The 13,634-nt window shown below is 46.6% G+C and overlaps 2 long non-coding RNA genes across 2 annotated transcripts; one reads left to right on the top strand and one right to left on the bottom strand.

Moving 5' to 3' along the window:
- Positions 1-958: 958 nt before the first annotated feature.
- On the bottom strand, positions 959-1,623 carry LOC135810779 (uncharacterized). Its single transcript, XR_010552385.1, has 3 exons — positions 1,503-1,623; positions 1,228-1,313; positions 959-1,047 (listed from the first exon to the last, which is right to left on the bottom strand). It is a non-coding gene; the product is annotated as an uncharacterized LOC135810779 (long non-coding RNA).
- A 3,400-nt stretch (positions 1,624-5,023) lies between these two features.
- Positions 5,024-8,108, top strand: LOC135810959 (uncharacterized). The gene is made up of 4 exons (XR_010552479.1): positions 5,024-5,102; positions 5,288-5,383; positions 7,693-7,741; positions 8,059-8,108. It is a non-coding gene; the product is annotated as an uncharacterized LOC135810959 (long non-coding RNA).
- The last annotated feature ends 5,526 nt before the right edge of the window (positions 8,109-13,634 follow it).

A 13,634-nucleotide genomic window follows, 5' to 3' on the forward strand; every position in this document is an offset into this window, starting at 1 on the left:
CTGCCGAAGATCAGCAGCATTTTAAACTTATTACCTTGGTTTATAAAATAATTAGCTTTTAGATTAAGATATTACTGTTCAGTGGAGTATCCATCAACATTACAGTATAGGTACTCTCGATATTAGGTTTAGAAATTAGTCAGTTTAGTAGCGATTATTGGAAACTCATGAAAAGCAGATAAAGAAAAGCATAAAATGATAAAAAGCAAACATTTAGCACATTTTACAGGCTCCTGATTTCGGTTGATCTATGTCATTATCCTAACTACTGTCATGCACCTGGAAATCTGGTCGGAGGTCAAGCGGCCCAGGACGCTGGCCATGAAGCCGAGAGTACGCATACGAACAATATAATTATACACTGCATGCAACGTTCTGTACACACTGAGGGCGCCGGCCCTGGTCATTCGACCGGATTTCCAGGACCACGACAGGAGATACGGAACCATAAACACCAAGCAATAGCAGGCGGAATCATACCCCCCCCCCCCCCCCCCCCACACACACACACACAACACAAGACCTACATAAGCTGTATGGACAGATAGGTCCCAAGGTGGAGCAACAAACCGTCGCTAGGTTTCTGAAACAGCGCCACGATATAATCGAACAAATCTCTTTTTTTATGAGAGGCAATACCAGCAGTGCGAAGTGAGTTGTAAGAGCGCACATCCTGTGCTGTCTTCCCAAATGGAAATAGATAGGTTTGAGTGGAAACTCATAAAAAACTACAGGTTCATGGCCCAGATCCTATTAATTATATTTTGGCGTCGATGCCAGAAATGCAAAATGCAGCTAGGAAGGAGCAGTGAAAACACGGACAAAGGCATTGTAGTAAAACTGATCCAACATGGGTACTGTACCTGAACGAAAGGAGAGCACCCCTTCCAGCGATGGATACCTGGAGTTCAAAGGTTCTGGCCGCAAAACATCCAGACGGTACGACAGCGTAGCAGGTGTTTGTGACCGACAAGGTGATATGAGTGGCGCACCCGCAGGGCAATCCCAGTGTCCGCAATAGCTAGCGGTACACAGCAACATGTTTTCCTACAAAACAACAGAAATAACGCTTGTTAGTAGATAATCGTGTGCTTGTTGAACTGCTAGTTGGCAAGAGTGAAGGAGAAAGTGGAGGTGCATCCTATTCACGATTCAATAAGGTGGTCAACTAGGACACCAGAATCCCCTTACGACATAAGAATGATAGTCAACAAAGGAAATTCTTACCTCTTGGGAAATGTAAAAAGATGCAGCCAGAAGTGTGCCGCCGTCGCACCGCGCATGCGCATCAAGCCTCTTGATACACTCCTTGGCTGCAAAGAAAAAGAGAAAGACAACAGAAGACAGGGCTGAATCATCACAGGACAGTGTTTTACATTTACTGCGGACCCACACGAAGACGCCACATGTTGTTATGCGGGCAGGAGTGTTCCTGTAAAGCGCAAAGATGGTTCGCGAGGAATACACAACACGTGGTGAAAGAGATGAAGGCCAAAATTTACCTTCTTCGCTCCCCGTGGCGCTCCAGTTGAGAAACCTGCACACGATAGTCGGAATCCTTCAAAAATAAGCCTATCGACTACATCTTATCTTTGCTCTGTACACACCTATCAAATGCTGGCCGGCTTTACAGTGTCTCGGGTTAGCCTCAAAGAAAGCAAACAGAGAAGAAGGACATTACGTGCTTCCTTCCAAACAACAACGAATAATGAAACATGTTCTTGATCTACAAGGAAAAAGTAATATTAGTTAGTAAGTTGATTCAACCCGGCCTCGCTGGCGAGCGGATGCAGCTGCTAGCATTCTTCGAGCGTGAACTTACTTTGACCTTAAAGGGGAAGTATACCCTAAAATCAAATTTTCACCAGTTGTAGTCTTCTGGGTGCTGAGTCGAATGGTCTTGGTCCGAGGAAGCTGCGACGCTCCCTTCCTACTTGAATCCCAATCGAACTCGCGCACTTCAACCGAAACTGGGTGACTGCGCCCTACTAGATGGGGATTTGTATGCAAAATGTCACTAAAAGCGCCATTTCGTTCTTATAAAAGCACGGATGACCGCGATTGGCCCATATGTTGTAGTCTTTTGGACGCTGAGTCGACTGGTTTTGGTCCGAAAAGGCTGCAATGCAGCGTTCCTCCTTTATTCCCAATCGAACATGGTTGAACAAGCGGTCACGTGCTCCTGGGTGCCCAAATCACCTGGCCACCGCGCCAGCAGGCGACAACTTTCACACCAAGGTTCAACTCGAGTTCAACTCGAGTGACAGGACTGCACCCAAAAAAGGTCAAATAGGCTAGTAAGTTGTACCCTGCAGGCACGGTGACCAGCTGACTGGTGTACGCAGGAGCACGTGACCGCTTGTTCAACCATGTTCGATTGGGAATAAAGGAGGAACGCTGCATCGCAGCCTTTTCGGACCAAAACCAGTCGACTCAGCGTCCAAAAGACTACAACATATGGGCCAATCGCGGTCATCCGTGCTTTTATAAGAACGAAATGGCGCTTTTAGTGACATTTTGCATACAAATCCCCATCTAGTAGGGCGCAGTCACCCAGTTTCGGTGGAAGTGCGCGAGTTCGATTGGGATTCAAGTAGGAAGGGAGCGTCGCAGCTTCCTCGGACCAAGACCATTCGACTCAGCACCCAGAAGACTACAACTGGTGAAAATTTGATTTTAGGGTATACTTCCCCTTTAACATTCTCGGAAGCCGTCCAACGGCCCTTGCCCGTGGCAGTCTAGCAGTGCTAGCCGCGTGGTCTACCACTGTACCAGTAACAATACAACCGCTTCATCGTGTAAAGCACTCGCTAATGCATGGAAAGGACATCGCGGTCTGGTGTGAACTTTGAAATGGGCCAATCAGCTACTCACACGTAGTTAGCACGTGGCACGGTGACTTCTGTACAGAGCTAGAGAATTCCACCAGACAACGACAATCACCTGGTTGGGAAGTAATTGCTCGTCTGCTAGCATTAGATGCAGCCTAGCCTACGGACACTCAAACTAGTAGCACTAGACGTAGATCTACTCAGAAGATTCTAGACTGCGCGAACAGCAGGCAGTGCGCCGGCAGATTCGGCTCGGACAGACGTCCGTAGATCTTCACACCTCGACCCGATCGACCGAGCCGCAATCGCTGGCTCATCAAAACGCAAACCACGCAGGGGTCCGCTAGCACACGAAGGAACGAAAATCAGTCGTGACCTGCTCTCGAAGAAGGAATACTAATGCAATACGGTTATGAGTCGTACATATAATTATGTTTATTGAAGACTCAAGTGTGGATACGTCGACGAGTTCATCAAAACTCGCCACAGCTTCGATACATCCATGCATCTCGATCTCTGGACGGAATACAGCAGCACAATGCATTAATGGAAGGCGGCTTTCACAGAAAAACCATGCCACGCGCTTTGCAGCTCATACGCTAGGCTTCCTAAACTGCTCGGCCACACCTGCGAAACTAGGATATTGCGACGTCGGCGGTAATATCCGAAAAAAAAAGATGGCTGCTCCTCAGGTTGGAACTCGCGCTGCCGACACTTGACTGACTGAGGACTGCCGTCCGAAGCTAGGCCCCGGTGTAATATGCCCGAAACTTTGCCGAAAATGCTTTTGGGAAATTCTCGTAAACCTTGCCGAAAATGCTCCCATACCTTGCCGAAAATGCTCGGAAATGCTCACTTTTTTGTAATCCTCAGCACACGCCGTCAAAACCAGGGAGTCAGAAAATACTCAATAAGACTTAACTAAGAGGCTTGCTCGAGTTGCCATGGGAAACAATTCATAAACTACTCAACAAGAAGCTAACCCACGGAATGCGGAAGTGACGTTCTTGTTTGGGAAGTTTTTCTTCTCTCAATCTTGATACACAACGGCCAAGTGCTCCGTTTCCCCCAAAATGCTGCATCAGCAGCCCAAATAATTGCTGGGTTTGCGGATTGTACCGAAAATGCTAAAAAAAATGCCGGCATATTACACGGGGCCTATCCGAAGCACACGAGAAGCACGTCGAACCTTGCAATCGGTAAACCGGCACAAACCACCACTCCTGCTCAATAAACTATCCCTGTGGGAATTTGCCGACAAATTCTCGAAAACGGGCGCAATAAATTGCGGCAGAAAACAACAACAAAATGCGGCGAAAAGTGCCGAACTTGCCAGGAGCTTGCGGAATTATTGGCAGAAAATTGCAGATTTGGGCCAAATCACGAAATTTGCTGCATCCTTAGAATCGCTATTTTGTGTGCTGTGCAAATAACCTACATACCGTATTATCTCTAATACGGAGGATTAGCAAGACGAAATTCGCGTTCGCGTTCGCAAACATTTTTCAGTACGCGAACTGGATAGCGAACTTTCGCATTTTTCGTTCGGAAAAGTAGTCGGAACACGAATCGCGGATTCGTGTCAGGGCAGTCATAAATTTACCACGCTGTACTGTCTGTACACAATGTCCGTCGTGTCAACGTCATGCGCATGTGCGAATTCTGTTTGCTAATCCTTCTCATAACGCGAATTCCGTCACTGAGTTCGACTTTCCTTGGAGAGTGAACGCGAACGCGAATTTCGTCTTGCTAATCCTCCGTAATATAAGCACAGTCTCCAATAATAGCACATCAGCAATGATGGCCAGATTTGGCTTATCAAACGTCTCTGCTTCCGCAAAATTTAGTGCGTCTTCCGTCACAACCTCAAACAACTCACGATCCATAATAATTATCATTCTTCTCAGCCGCATCCATGGCAGCGTCATCACCTTCAGACGGGTCCGAGGGATTGGGGGCAGTTTCCATGGTTTCAGGAGAGGCAAAAGTACAGTAGTAGATTCTACGCGCAAGTCGCTGCACCTGAAACCACACAATGACATGTGTGACTGTGAGTGTGAGCAGCTACTGTCTGTAGGCATCACTCCGATTGATCCGGAGGTAACCTGGTAACGGAATGGCAATGACGTCGTTAGCCACTGTGCCAGTACAAGAACGGTGCATGCAGCAGGTTCTTCGGAACATGGCAAGGTCACAAGGATGATAGGAAACTCTTTTCGTCTTTACTTCAGTGACGAACGCAAAGACTTGGTCTCTCTCTCTCTCTTTCGGGTAAGCCGTGAAAGCGTCTCATCTTGCGAACACCAGCTGCTTATTCAGTTTGCCAGGAAAGCTGATGGGAATTCTTGTAGAGTGTGATGCATCTGCTGCAGCGTTTACTTGGCCCGCCAGACATATCCATTATTATTATTTTTGTTTCTTTGCGATTTTCGGTGTTGTTTACACATTGCTCTCAGAATGGTCACCGACGCGACGCCATCCCTCTCTCAATCGCAGCTGAAGCTCACAGCTCCGTTATTAGGAGACAGGAGAAGTAAAGGAGTGACAGTACGGTGAGTGCAAGCTGAGACACTCGGCACGCTAGAGAGGTTAAGCTGCACGCTATTTTCGACGTGACGCGAAAGTTCCTATGGCGATATTTGGCTCGCGCGTTAGAAAACAACGCGAGAGAGCTACCACTCACGTCGAAAGTAGGCATTAGCTATAATAGAGAGGCTAAGATGCACGGTATTTCCGACGTGACGCGCTATTACACGTCAAATTTGGCGTAGAACTCCAAATTTCGACTTGAGCTGCAGGTCACTCGCGTTGTTTTTCGACGCTCGTGCCAAATAACGCGAGCTGAACTTTCGCATCATGTCTGACGTGACGCACAATTTCACGTCAAATCTGGCGTAAAACTCCAATTTTCGACGCGAGCTGCAGGACACTCGTGTTGTTTTCCAACGCGCGTGCCAAATAACGCGAGCTGACCTTTCGCGTCATATCGTAAATAACGTGCATCTTAACCGTTGTTTCCGATGTAACGGGCAATTTCACGTCAAATTTGGCTAAAAAAGATGACATGATGACAACTTTCACACCAAGGTTCAACTCTAGTTCAACTAGAGTGACAGGAGTGCACCCAAAAAAGGTCCAAACAGGCTGTAAGTTGTACCCTGCAGGTGCTAGGCTGGCACGGCGACCAGGCGACTGGTGTACGCAGGAGCACGTGACCTCTTGTTCAACCATGTTCGATTGGGAATAAAGGAGGAACACTGCATTGCAGCATTCTCGGACCAAAACCAGTCGACTCAGCGTCCAAAAGACTCTAACATATGGGCCAATCGCGGTCATCCGTGCTTTTATAAGAACGAAATGGCGCTTTTAGTGAAATTTTGCATACAAATCCCCATCTAGTAGGGCGCAGTCACCCAGTTTCGGTGGAAGTGCGCGAGTTCGATTGTGAATAAAGTAGGAAGGGAGCGTCTCAGCTTCCTCGGACCAAGACCATTCGACTCAGCACCCCAAAGACTACAACTGGTGAAATTTTGATTTTAGCCTTAACTTCCCCTTTAACCCTTATCCGTCCGACAAAATCGCTGCGAAGGCCAAAATTGCAATTTCACGACATATTAATAATTATTTTTACCTTCAAATTATCATAACTTTAGTCTCCATTGGCCGAATTCCAGGATCTTATGCTTTCTGGAAAGGTCCTTCCGCGACGAATGCACAGAGCCCACATTCAACATCTATAAAGCCACAAGTCAAGCGCCGCCACTTGCCAAACTTGCCCCAGCGCCAGATCTGCGGGCAGAATCCAAATTGTCTCGCCATTTCACTCTCCTCCATCGCTGGACTTTGAATTTTTGTGTACGGAACACTTTTTTGGTTTTACGTCATGAGCATGTGCTTGGTGACGTAACTGTCATGCAAAAAAAGAAAAATCTGACTTTGAAATGTTCACGAGCGCAGAAAAATCGCAATTTCCGTGAATTTACTTTCGGCAGACAATTTCGTTGCAAGGGAGCGTCGTAGCTCTTCGGCGATTGTTCGAGACGATAGCATGGTGTTTTCTAACGGCGATAGACCCCGTGGAATTTGGTCAAGAAATGACTGAGATATGATGGGTTTACTGATCGACGGATAGTCGTAGATTTTTGACTGGTCGGACGGATAAAACTCCAATTTTCGAAGTGAGCTGCAGGTCATTCGCGTCGTTTTTCGACGCTCGAGCCAAATACTGTGAGCTCAACTTTTGCGTCACCTCAAAATAATGTGCAGCTTAGCCTCTCTATTAGCTGCGCACGTCATTTGAGGCGTGACGGGCAATTTCACGGCAAATGGGTCCAAATTTGGTGGAACACACCAAATTTCGAGGTGAGATGCAGTTCTCTCGCTTGATAGGGTCCAAAGAACACTAATTGTACTTCTAAAATTATTGAAATTCGAATGACTCCGCAACCGTGACATTGGCTAGCCGTATGCAGTGTGTTGGCTAAGAAGGTGGTGAAGAATATTGAGAGAAGAGGCGAGCTAGCAAGGCGGCCTTCTCTACACCACGTGTAGCCGTCAAAGTCCATTTCACAGATCGGGAATCGGAGCGCCGGGCTTAGAAAGATTGCATATTTGTTTGGCTCTTCGCCACAACTTCTGTCCGCCACGGCCTTCCTCAACACCGGCCGACATGTTAGCATAATTGCAAGAATTCACGGTGGTTGACCCTGCTTTGATTGCCTTGAGCTCCAAGTGCGGAAGCACGGGCAAAAAACCCAAACTTAGAGGTAGGTTATTTTCAGTTTTAAGCCACCCTGGGCAGGTCATTTATAACAATGTGTGTCATTTCTGTTGTGCACTACCCTTTGTGTGGCTATTTCAGGAATTCACGGTGCTCACTGTCCGTGTTGCACATGTGAATAGTCGGAAAGGTGAGAAATGGTGAATTTTTGACTGTTGGTGCGCAACTGTTCCTTTCAATGTACGTGTGTGTAAATGAGCCCAGCTGCAATGTGAGTGCAAGAATTGCTTAGATTTTTGGTATGTTAGTAAGCCGCTTGCACTTGTGTGAAGTTGCCCAGGATATTTGACCCTGCTGTAACTGGCTTGAGTCCCAAGTCCGGAAGCACGGACAAAAAGCCCCAAACTTGGAGATAGGATATTATCAGGGTTCAGCAGCCCTGGGCAGGTCGTTTATGACAATGTGTGTCATTTCTGTTGTGCATTACCCTTTGTGTGCCTATTGCAGCTATTCGTGACGGTCACTGTCCATGTTGCAGCTGGGAATAGTCGGAAAGGTGAGAAATGTTGAACTTTTGACCATTTGTGTGCACCTGTTCTTTTCAATGTACCTGTGGGGAAATAGGGCCAGCTGCAATATGGGTGCAGGAATAGATGACTTGCACAAAGATTGTCTGGGTTCGAGACGGGGCAAGTGGACCTTCTGACTCTGACTTCCCCACCTTTTGAGTTCGTGACTTTCGAAGTTTCGCTTTTTGCCTGAAGAACACTGAGCTAGTTTTTTTGGCTAGAGAGTAGAGTTGTTTTGATTCGACTTGTATCGTCATGCCGAAGCGCTGCTGCGCTCCTGAATGAACTAGCAGACGAGAGATGGAACTGAGGCTCCCATTCCATACGTTCCTTTCCGAGCCGGCCGGGCGGGAGGCAGAAAAATGAGGGAATATTATTTTAGTATCATTGGTGTAGGCTGCAACAAGCACGTCGTGGTCCTGAAGTGTGACTACTAATGTCTTTCCCGCAGTGGAAGCGAAGTCAAGCACAACGAAAGTTTGTGGACGTGTGAGAAAGAACTCGATTCCCTTTCAATCGGCTGCACTAGCTCCAGAGCGACCCTCTCCTGAGGACAGACTGCGGAGAGGCCAGGAACCTGCCGAGTGACGAGTGGAAGCCTAAACCACGAAAATGAAGGGTGGAAGGACTGAGTATGAGAGCCAGATGGCGTTTAGTAGTACTTCAAGTAGTATCTGAGTTGAAGGAGAGAACAAGTGTGCTGGAGAAACGCTGCGAAGTCCTCAGGCCTAATGTGTACTAGCTACTGTTGAAGTCTCACTTGTTCCGATATGAACATTTCATCAGCCCTTACTCTGAGCAGCTGTATCTAGGCTTGGATCTAGGCCAGAGACATAGCATTGTAAACCTTACTGAAGCCATAATGTATCCGATGCCTGGCTCTAGTGAGAAAGCAGTTCGGCGCAGGCTCGCAAACTATGATTGAATCAGGGAGTGGTGGAAAGTCACATTATACTTCTTCATGATTAGCTGGTAATGACGACGATGCGGCTCCGGCTGGGTCTCATGGGAAAGTAACTTGCATACCTGTTTAGTTGCAACGAGGCAACGGTACCCCATGTACTAAAGACATGATTGAACTACATTTCATCTCCTCCTGGGAGAATGTGGAACAAATAATGCCAGAGTGTGTCTGATACACATCACAGTCTGCTGAGTATGTTCATTATTGTGGACGTAACAGAACTGCGCTGTGAGGTACCTTCTGCGTTGGACCTACAGTTGAGCCACTACTCTTCTTACAAATTCCATACAACGGTGAAAGGATTTGTTGGAGCATCATCAAACAGTGCATTCACCTTCATCATATACTGGCTCCGTTGCCTACAGTAATTCACATTTTGACAGGGCGCGCTGGGACGATACGGAAGGAGCGGCGGGAACCATTGAAGTGCTCATGATGCTGGTTAGCGGAGACGGATGTGAGTGTCAGGAACGGGAACGCGACCGCACTACTGTACAGATCAGGAAGCGATGGAAGAGTTGAATCTGTTCAGCCTTCCATGCCGTGTACAGGGACACAAGCGTAAAAATGGCTACATTTCGAATGTGAACTGGCGATGGCATTGTATGGCGACGAACACACCTGCAACTGTTCAAATTTCAGCATTTCGAACATTATGCTTCCCACCGAATGGCTCACATGACGGAGTTGGACATTACCAGGCTAGGATTATCATTTGCTGTATTTATGGATAGTCCTTGAGTTTTCAGATGAAGTGCTTTATCTTTTACCTGTCGTTCCTTTAGTGTGGCACAATGTCCATGGCTGCTTTCTTGTCTTCATAACAGACTGGTATAATCAGCATGATTCTGCTTTATTAGAGAAGAAATAAAAATTTCCTTTCGGAAAGGAAGCCCAGAAACGTCAACCCCATGAACTGTGCTTTATGACTCTCGTCCATCGACGTTAACCGTCGCAATAATTGCTGTATGTATGTTGTGCTGTGCGAACCGTACAAGATTTTAACAGCTCACCCACGCCTTCCCAACAGGCTCCTATATCCCGTACCGATAGCGTTACATTGAATATGAACTAGGCTAGCACAGTTATCCTTCGTTCTTTTGATGGCGGCGGGTAGCATGGAACTTGACGTGTTCTTGGGATCCTCGTGCAACACTTGCTGTTCCCGGATGCCATATTATTGGGTGCATCGAGGTTGCTTCTATGCTCACTGTTGTTTAGTAAGACACATTTTTTATAACTATTTCACCGAAAAATATGGCAAGAGTATTTTGGGTTGGTTTGGACGCCTGGCTTCTCTTCACATAATACAGTCATGTACTTCCACTAACCCTACAAGTGCACATGACTCATGAGCTGCTGAAGTCGTGAAGACAGTGACGGTACTGATCATGTACATGTACATCATGTACATGCCGTGCACCGTTCATTCATGCTGACAAAAAAAGTACACTACAGACGGTGTACTGTAGGGTGCCCGCAGTGTAGCCTGGGTGCACAGGGTGCACTTGCCCCGTCTCACTCGCGGCTCGGATCTTTGTGCAAGTCATCTATTGTTTAGATTTTTGGTTTGCTAGTAGGCGGCTTGTACTCGTAGGCAGTGCCCCAGAAAATTTGACCTTCCTGTAACTGGCCTGAGTTCCAAGTCCGAATGTACGGGCAAAAAGCCCGAAATTTTCAGGGTTCAGCAGCCCTGGGCAGGTCGACATTGACACCTGTGTCATTGCTGTCGTGCACTACCCTTTGTGTGCGTACTGCAGGAATTCACAGTGGTCACTGTCCATGTTGCAGCTGTGAATAGTCGGAAAGGTGAGAAATGGTGAATTTTTGACCATTTGTGCACACCTGTTCATTTCAATGTACCTGTGGGTAAATGTGCCCAGCTGCAATGTGGGTGCTGGAATTGCTTAGATTTTTGGTTTGCTAGTAGGCCGGTTGCACTCGTAGGCAGTGCCAAAGGAAATTTGACCCTGCCGTAACTGGCTTGAGTTCCAGCTGCGGATGTACAGGCAATATGCCCCAAACTTGGAGATAGGTGGATTACAGGGTTCAGGAGCGCCGGGCAGGTCCTGAACCCTATGCCTATTGCAGGAATTCACGGTGGTCACTGTCCATGTTGCAGCTGTGAATAGTCGGAAAGGTGAGAAATGGTGAATTTTTGACCATTTGTGCACACCTGTTCATTTCAATGTACCTGTGGGTAAATGGGCCCAGCTGCAATGTGGGTGCTGGAATTGCTTACATGTTTGGTTTGCAAGTAGGCCGCTTGCACTCGTAGGCAATGCCCCAGGAAATTTGACCCAGCTGCCTTGTCAGTGGTCGCATTTATTTGATTTTTGGTTTGCTTGGAGGGCGCTGGCACCCACATTCAGTGACCCAGAAAATTTGGCACTGCTGTGAATAGTTTAGTCGCAAAGTGAAGATTCATGGGTAAAAAGCCTCAAACTGTCAGAAAGGCTATTTTTCAGGTTTCAGCAGCCCTGGGCGAGTTCTTCAGAGAAATGTGGCTCTTTTTCTTGGTGCACTTGTCTATGTCCAGCTACACAAGGAGATGAGGATGGTCATTGTCATTTTTTGAGCTGCGAACGGGCAGAACGGTGAGAAAATGTCGGATTTTGACCATTTGTGCTGACCTTTGAATTTCAATGTACCTCTCTATAACATGACCCAGCTGTAATGTCAGTGGTCAGAAACAGACAATGACCATCCTCATCTCCTTCTGTAGCTTGACATAGACAAATGCACCAAGAAAAAGAGCCACATTTCCCTAAAGAACTCGCCGAAGGCTGCGGAAAGCTGAAAAATAACCTATCTGACAGTTTGGGGCTTTTTACCCGTGAATCTTTTCAGCTTCTCTATATCCATCTACACAAGGAGATGAGGATGGTCCTTGTCTGTTACTGAGCTATCAACGGGCGGAAAGGTGAGAAAATGTCGGATTTTGACCATTTGTGCTGAACTTTCAATTTCAATGTACCTCTCTATAACATGACCCAGCTGTAATATCAGTGGTCGCATTGATTTGATTTTTGGTTTGCTTGGAGGGCGCTGGCACCCACATTCAGTGACCCAGAAATTTAGCACTGCTGTGAATAGTTCAGTCGCAAAGTGAAGATTCACGGGTCAAAAGCCCCCAACTGTCAGATAAGTTATTTTTCAGCTTTCAGCAGCCTTGGGCGAGTTCTTTAGAGAAATGTGGCTCTTTTTCTTGGTGCACTTGTCTATGTCCAGCTACAGAAGGAGATGAGGGTGGTGATTGTCATTTTGTGAGCTGCGAACGGGCAGAAAGGTGAGAAAATGTCGGAATTTGACCATTTGGGCTGACCTTTGAATTTCAATGTACCTCTCTATAACATGACCCAGCTGTAATATCAGTGGTCGCATTAATTTGATATTTGGTTTGCTTGGAGGGCGCTGGCACCCACATTCATTGACCCAGAAAATTTGGCACTGCTGTGAATAGTTTAGTCGCAAAGTGAAGATTCACGGGTAAAAAGCCGCGATTTGTGTGATAGGTTATTTTTCAGCTTTCAGCAGCCCTGTGCGAGTTCTTTAGAGAAATGTGGCTCTTTTTATTGGTGCACTTGTCTATATCCATCTACACAAGGAGATGAAGATGGTCATTGTCTGTTACTGAGCTATTAACGGGCGGAAAGGTGAGAAAATGTCGGATTTTGACCATTTGTGCTGACCTTTAAATTTCAATGTACCTCTCTATAATATGACCCAGCTGTAATATCAGTGGTCGCATTGATTTTAATTTTGGTTTGCTTGGAGGGCGCTGGCACCCACATTCAGTGACCCAGAAAATTTGGCACTGCTGTGAATAGTTTAGTCGCAAAGTGAAGATTCACGGGTAAAAAGCCCCAAACTGTCAGAAAGGTTATTTTTCAACTTTCAGCAGCCTTAGGCAAGTTCTTTAGAGAAATGTGGCTCTTTTTATTGGTGCACTTGTCTATGTCCAGCTACACAAGGAGATGAGGATGGTCATTGTCATTTTTTGAGCTGCGAACGGGCAGAACGGTGAGAAAATGTCGGATTTTCACCATTTGTGCTGACCTTTGAATTTCAATGTACCTCTCTATAACATGACGCAGCTGTAATGTCAGTGGTCAGAAACAGACAATGACCATCCTCATCTCCTTCTGTAGCTGGACATAGACAAGTGCACCAAGAAAAAGAGCCACATTTCTCTAAAGAACTCGCCCAAGACTCCTGAAAGCTGAAAAATAACCTATCTGACAGTTTGGGGCTTTATACACGTGAATCTTTTCAGCTTCTCTATATCCATGTACACAAGGAGATGGGGATGGTCCTTGTCTGTTACTGAGCTATTAACGGGCGGAAAAGTGAGAAAATGTGGGATATTGACCATTTGTGCTGACCTTTGAATTTCAATGTACCTCTCTATAACATGACCCAGCTGTAATATCAGTGGTCGCATTGATTTGATTTTAGGTTTGCTTGGAGGGCGCTGGCACCCACATTCAGTGACCCAGAAAGTTTGGCACTGCTGTGAATAATTTAGTCGTAAAGTGAAGATTCACGGG

Source organism: Sycon ciliatum, chromosome 2 (assembly GCF_964019385.1).
Source record: "Sycon ciliatum chromosome 2, ocSycCili1.1, whole genome shotgun sequence".
NCBI lineage: Eukaryota > Metazoa > Porifera > Calcarea > Leucosolenida > Sycettidae > Sycon > Sycon ciliatum.